Consider the following 7,805-nt stretch of genomic DNA (forward strand, 5'->3'; position numbering starts at 1 on the left):
AAACCAACTTTTAAAACCAACAACTCAGCAAGAGGCATCAGATAAACCTCTTGGACGTGGAGTCATGCAAATATACAGTAAGCAGCATAAATAAACATATCACTCTCCATAAACTTGCAACAACAAACTCCAAAGGGAAGTTTACAAACTGCACCCACAGTCGAAAACACCCCCACACACCAAAAGACACGAGATATACACACTCACACACCCCGACGACAAAAGCCTGCAGAAAAGAAAACTCACCACAACAAGACAGCTGCTTTCTAAATGCTTTGGTCCAGCAGACAGAACAGAGACTTAATCCATGTTTTTAAGAAGCAAACACACACATTTACACAAACCCACAGCGATTTGTGACAGAAGGCCACCTATTATCAGAGAAACGGTTGCTGCTGGTTCAAGTGGAGCAAAAGAAAAACTGTTAGCTTTCTGGATCCGTGAGTGGGTTTGATCCTTTAACTGCATTCTGGGTTTGTTGAACTCATAAACTGTCTGGACTTCACTTTAAAGGATTAACATGTCTGACTGAGCAAAAAAAAAAAAAAAAAATGGAGGAAAATACAGACAAACAGCAACTTCCCTAATCCTCACAAATTATTTCTGATTTGAGCTCTGACAGCGTGTCTGAGGGACTGAGGTCAAACTATCAGGACGGAGGAGGTTAAATCTGGTTGTTCATTACAATAAAAGGACATTAAGAACAGTAGAATCAGGTTGTAATGGTAGCATTTTCTGTGTTTAGGTGTAGGGGAGCCCAGTGACGACCAGATTACACTGCAAAAACTCCAAATCTTACCAAGTGTATTTGTCTTATTTTTAGTCAAAATGTCTCATCTCACTTGATTTAAGATAAATTCACTTAACAAGTGACATTCTAGCAAGATGGAGGGACTTGTTTTAAGAAAATGTATCTTAAATATCTTGTTAAGTCAAACAATCTTGAAATTATCTTGTTTTAACCTTCGTGTCGTCCTGCTGGTCAAATTGTCCCATTTTAAAGTTTTAAAATGTGGGAATTTTTTCACAGTGAAAACTTCCACATTTTCAACATTTTCTGGGAATTTTTTGAACATTTTTTTGTTGGAAAAACATATTTAAAAATTTCTTTAAGAACATTCAGAAAAAATCAAACAAAATCCAGTGAATTTTGGTTGATTTGTTTTCTGAATATTCTTAAAGAAAATATTAGAACTTTTACTGATATGTATATGGAATCACTCTGAATATTTTTAGGATTTTTAAAAAAATATTTTTATTCATTTTTTGAAAATATTTACAATTTTTAAATTTTTATTTCTTGCCAAATTTGAATATTTTTTTAAAAATAATCTTCTAAGGGGAACTTTTACAAAGAATTTTCTTCACGATTTTGCATTGTTTTTATGTAAATTTAGGACATTTTTTTTGCTGAATTTTTGGATTATTTTCAGACAAGAAAAGAAAATAAGTTTTTTTTAAATTGTGCCATAAATGAGGACAACAGGAGGGTTGAGACACCTTAGCTTGACAATTCTGGTGAAATTTAACTTAAATAATAGCTTAAAATAAGCTTCCCCAGCTAATTTTAAGATCTCAATATTCTAAATATCATTTTATTTCAAGAAATCTTACCAAACCATTTTCACTTGTTCTATTGGCAGATTTTTTTTAATCTTATTTCAAGGTAAAACTTGTTTGAAATAAAAAAAAAATTCTTGTTTTGATAGGAGCATTTTTTTCCCAGTGTGTCTGTTAGGATTTGAGTCAACTAAAGAAAATTCTCGACAACAGAAATCCACTGAACTCTTCCACCAATCAAGTTGGCCCTAAAGCGGAAAAAAGCATCATTACTCTTACCTGATCGACTTATAAGCCTAACTGATTTTGAATATTCAATAAAAACTGGTATTTGCAGCTTATGAAACCATTTTATCTCAATTATCTCATGTTAAAATGATAACAAGAGATTCCAGGAGACCAGACTGCATCTACCTACATTCATGTTGTTTCTAGAAATAAAACTATTAAACTGTGATTTCAGTAGAACAGTTGAGGAAAATAACAGAGGATAACTAACCCACCAATGTAAGAAGATAAAGAGTGGAGCAGTGAGGACATGAAGCAGTTTAAATCTGAGCCTTTCCAGCATCAGCTCCAATAAAGCAGGAAACACAGGAAGTCCTTTGAAGTCTAACGGGACGTAGTGAAGCCTCGCCGTCACTCTGACCCCAGGCTGGAACCCCTGGGCCGAAGGTCGCTATAGAAGCAGCCGAAATAGATTTAATTTTAGAGGTCATGTGGAGGAATGTTACCTCAGTTCAAAGTGTTCGGCAGCAGGACAAAAGAGGAGGAGAGGAAAAAGGAAGAGATGGTCCCTGTGTGTCAGAGAGGAGGAGGACAGGGAAGCTTAACACTGAGGAGAGAAAAGGAAAAGATCTGAGGAATATGAAGACAGAGATGGAAAATGGCAGAAAAGAAGCAATTACTAAGAGTAAAACTCCACAGAGCGAGCTGAGAACAGTCAGACTTTGTGCTGCTCAGAGCCATTAGAGGAAAAAGGATAATGATCCAGGGATGAAATAGTCATGAAGGGGAAGCAGTTGAGCTCAGACTTCCTCTCTGATTAGCAGAGGAAGACATACTGATGCTGTCAGATGATTAATCCGGCCTCAGAGACTTGAGTTTAATGTGAAGAACTTGACCAGACGCTCAGGCGGCCTCCAGAACAAACTACTGCTTCAGACGTGGGAAGCTTCATGGGCTGATCTGAGACGTCATGAAGAGGTTTATTCTGAAAAATATTTGTGTTTCTAGGTTATTTCCCAGAGTGTAATTAAACAGAAAAGAGGTTCCAAGAATGTGCCGAGATCGATTTTAGTGTTTTTTTTTATCCGAGTTCAACACAGTGTTTCAGTTTCTTCAGCTAAAGCTTCAGTTCTCCATATAAATACAAAGTAATATCATAAACGTCTACTGACTGTTTAGTCTGTGTGAGTTGCTCTTTGTGCACTTCCTCTCCTTTTATCCCTCCTCCACCCTCCTGTTTTCTTCCTTTTACCACCTTGATCTTCTTCATCTTGTTTTTCCGTCAGCCGGTGCCAAACCACATCCTTTAAACAGCTGTCCCACTTTAACTCATCAAGGCCGCCGTGCTTCCATATCTCTCCCACATTAAAGAGGCACAAAGGCACACAGATGAAACCATATCTTACATGTCAGACATGAGAGATGTGTGTTTTAGCATCGTGCAGAGGAATGTTATCTTATTATATTACCAGAGTGGAAAGTTTTCCATTTATCCTCTGTGGTATCTCGTTGATAGTCTCGTAAATTGGAGGAGGCAGCATCCTATTTTCCCGGTCTTTTTATAGTCGGATAAATCATATGAAACAGGAATGTCAGGTTCCACATTCAACCAAATCTGATCTCCAGTGAGCTGGACCAGTAAAATCACAGCATAATAACCTATAAACAGCCACAACGCTCGGAATGGTTCCTTTGTTTTAGTGCAAAAATGTTCACATTTAGGGAATTATCTTTCTACAAACATCTGAAGCAGGATGTTGCATTAACGTTTATTATCTGTATTGAGGTTACAGCCCATGTTAGTGCAGCTCTGACCCCGGTTCAAACTCAGCAGCCGGGTTCAGACCAATCACAGCTGACCCCCGACCCTTAATGCTAACCTCTGACCCCAGCTGACAGCCCTGATTTGGAAAGAACGACTCTGACAAGCTTCTGTTTCAGCACTCAGCTCTCTGACAGAAGAATGGCCCGCCAGAGTAACTAAGAAACATTAAAGTGAAGATAACACAGCTTGGTTAGCTCGTGCTAAGCTAACCTTGGTATGTTAGATTAGGGTGATAAAACGTCCCGTTTTCCAATACATTGTTTTTTTAAGGTGATGAAAATGTCCTGGTTTTAACTGTTTTTCTTTGGGCCACTAAACTGAGCTAAAACTAGCAAATATTTTTTTATTCGTTTTTGTAAGTTTGTGAGAGCTATTTTTGTTAAAGAAGGACTGTTAATATAGCAGAGGTATTTTTTAGACATTATTTCTATTATTATTTCATTCGTTATTTTTGAAATTTGTCATAATAAAACATGTTCAGACAACCTGAGTTTATGTCTGGTTATAGACAGTATTATTTGGTAATAAAACACTTTTCTATCCATTCAGAGGAGCATACTTTAAATGTAGTGAAATTATAGCTGCATCTTTGAGTAAACTTTGAGTGTATTTGAGGATCTCTTTGCCGGACTGAGTGTTCTGGTTTTCGGTAATCAAAATATGGTCACGCTAATTTAAGTTCACAAAGTCTACCTTCACAATTATCTCAAAAAACACAAACCAGGTTTAAGTCCTTACTTGTATTTTTAATCCATTTATTACTGTATAATATATCACCATGACAAATTAAAATCAGTTTTTTTTAGGTCGCGTATCATGAATTCTGTAAATTCTGCATGTATGCTGGAGTGTATCGTCAGATGTTCATTCTGAAGGAGTCATTTTTATGCTCACCTGTCAGTCTTATGCCAAAGAAGCTGCAAATGTTAAATTGTTTTCAGACAAGGAAACAATGTTTTTTGGTGCCAGTAAATGAGGACAACAGGAGGGTTAAACAGTGATGGTGTCTTTTTTTTTTGCTGCAGAGGAGGAGATCCAATGTGTTTCCCAGATGGTTCTTAAAGTGTTAACAGAACCAGACTTCCATGGAGAAGTTCCACACCTGGCAGGAGCTCTGGGAGCATCGCCGCACCAGGTGACAACCTGGAAGAGGTATGGTTGGTGGATTTAAACCAAAAGTGCAAACGCTGAACTTTTCTATCACACCTCGTATGATAAAGAGCAAAGAAAACCTCAATTTTTGGCAGACAGATACGTTAAACATGCATGATATTTCAGCTTTTAAATATTTCAGTCTGACAGAAACCTCAGCGCATCAGCGCAGCAAATAGCTCTGCGTAAAACTCTGTTCATGTCCGAGCTCACATATTCCATCCAGCTGCAGGAGCTGGCCTTTGTTATGAAACATCTGCCACTCATATCCCTCTTTGGCTTGTATAAAATCAAACTCACTGCGCTCGTACGAACATCATTTGTGACTGAGGAGGAGCCAGATCTGCCTCTGGACGGCTCCCAACTATTACACCATGAATCAGACTGGAATTAATCCTGACCATCACAGAGTCGTTCATGTGATATGAGGCCTGCAGACTCTCCATCCTGCAGAAAGAGCCTCAGTGCCTCCAGAGAACGTTTGTCAGATGAAAGGAAATCAGTCCTTCCTGTCTGGTCTTCAGTAGACTTGATGTCTGAGGTGTTCCTTCCTTCTCTCTCTAATTTCTGTCTTGTAGTCGACACAAACACTAATTAGCAACGCTCATAACTATTTAAACATCTGTCATGTAAGAGCTGAAATGAATCCAAGAGTCCGAACTGAATGAAAACATCTGTTTGCTTGTTCGTCGTCCTGCATCAGAAGTTCTTGTGTCTGTAGAACGGATTGTTTGGCATCCTGTTCATGAAGCGTTTACTTTGTTTAATATTAATGTATACTGGACATTCCAGTGCGTGAAAGCAGGCAGGATATGGATGAAGTATGTGAGAACACAGACGGTCTGCTGCTGTAAACCAGCTGAATTCCATTCCACTCCGGCAGACGAGTGCTGTCGAACATCTAACCCACATTTCTGCCTCTGCAGCGTGTAATTTCCTAAAAACTGGCTGGTATTTGGCTGTGAGGTGCTGGAACATTCCCAGGAAAAGTCTGCACAATAAGAGAAATCAAGTGAAGTAGTGCTACTGTAGATGTTAGAAAAAGAAGTTAAAGGTGACGAATGGAAATCTTTTCCTGTAAATATCCATGATGAGGAATATTTTTAGAAAAACTCCAGAGAAGACATTAACTGCAGATTGTAAATTAGTAAAACTATAAATTCTATAAAATCTGGAATTTTTAAACTTTGACCCTCTGGAGGACCACTTTTGGCCCACGGGCCGCATGTTGGACACCCCTAATATAAACAGTATAATTAGGACTAATTTTGGAGAGCTAACTCTGTCACCACTATCGCTGTGAACTACTTATGCTAGGAGGATGGAAAGGAGCTAAAACATGTAGGAAACGATCCTGTAATGCAGATTTGCATCCAGATCTTCCTCTGTGGTCACGTGCACGTCGCTGCCTTTCTCACACTTATCCATTCATGCATTCCCTCCCACTATCTGTGTCTCCCCCCTCTCTGTTTTCTCCCTCTCTCTCTTTACTCTGGCCTTTGTGGAAGTGAAGCCGGGGCCTCCCAGTGACATGAGCCCCGCTCCTGTAAAACTAATAATGACTGAGATTTGTGCGAGCTTTGCATTCTTTCTCCCTTTCAGAGCAAGACACTGAGAGCGGGGCGAGGGGAGGGGACGAGAAGGGGAGAAAGGTCTGCTGGTAAGGTGGAGGGGGGGGGATGTCCTAGTTTTAGAGGGAGCGACTTGGGAAATATGTGAAAAAAGGAAGAGCAGTGAAGCACGAGATGGAGAAAGAGACAGAGAGGCCCCTTTCCCTGAAACGCTCCACATGCTTCCATTCTGTGAGGGTCAGAGCTGCTGGAATCATCCTCCACAAACACCAACACATGAACACAGAAGTGTGTGTATTCACACACACATGAACACAGAAGCGTATATGTTCTCACGCACTCTCAGGTGGATTCACGTGTTCCCAGACACACTCTGCATTTCCACTCCTGAAGTAAACTCTGGAATGTAAACACATGTGTTGGACAGTTAATAGTTAAAATGTCAAACCACACGTTCAGCCGAGGCTTCCATTCTGCCTCCTACAAACTGCACACAAGCCAAACATGTAAACCAGGGGTGTTCAACATGAGGCCCGTGGTCCAAAAGCGGTCCTCCAGAGGGTCCAATCCGGCCCTCAAAGTGGAAAAATTACAGAGAAGACATTAACTGCAGATTGTAAATTAGTAAAACTATAAATTTAAAATCATTTCTAGACCATGACAAGTTGTTTGGATCAGAAAGTAAAATACTAGATTGTTCTTTTGTCATTTTGTGTCTCATTTTTGTGATATTTTGTCTTGTATTTTTAGTTCTTTGTCATATTTTTGTCTGACTTTGGTCGTTTGTCTCATGTTTTTGTCGTTTTGTGTCACATTTTTGTCTTGCTTGTGTTTTTTTGTCTATTTTTTTGTGTTTTGTTCCTTCATTGTCAGTTTTTGTCTCGTTTGTGTCCATTTTTTTTGTCTCTTTGTAGCATTTTTGTCAAATTTTTTTGTTTTGTTTCGTGTCATTTGTCTAATTTTTTGTCTTTTTCTTTCTCGCTGTTGTCATTTTTTGTCTCATTTTTATCCTTTGTGTGTTTTCTTGTGTCGTTTGTCCATTTTTTGTCGCTTTAAAACTTTTTTGTCTCTTTTTGTTTTGTTTTTGTTGTCTGTCTCATATTTTTGTCGTTCTGTTTCTCGTTTGTGTCATTTTGTGTTTCCTTTTTGTCTCATTTGTGTTTTTCGTCTTATTTTTGTCATTTTGTGTTTTGCCTTATTCGTTGTTTTGTGTGTTGTTTTTGTTGTTTGGCGTTCTCTTTTTGTCTTGCTTGTGTTTTTTGTCTATATCTTGTGTTTTGTTCCTCTTTGGTAATTTTTTGTCCCGTTTGTGTCCATTTCTTTGATGCTTTGTAACTTTTTTGTCTAATATTTTGTTTTGTTTTGTCTTTTTGATCATGATCAGGTCCAGATGACTAAATGTTGTGTTCCTTTGTAGACCATTTACTGGAGATCAGGCTGGGTTGAATGTTCCTGCTGAACTAGAATCA

The sequence above is a fragment of the Acanthochromis polyacanthus genome, chromosome 8 (genome assembly GCF_021347895.1).
Source record: "Acanthochromis polyacanthus isolate Apoly-LR-REF ecotype Palm Island chromosome 8, KAUST_Apoly_ChrSc, whole genome shotgun sequence".
Taxonomy (NCBI): Eukaryota; Metazoa; Chordata; class Actinopteri; family Pomacentridae; genus Acanthochromis; species Acanthochromis polyacanthus.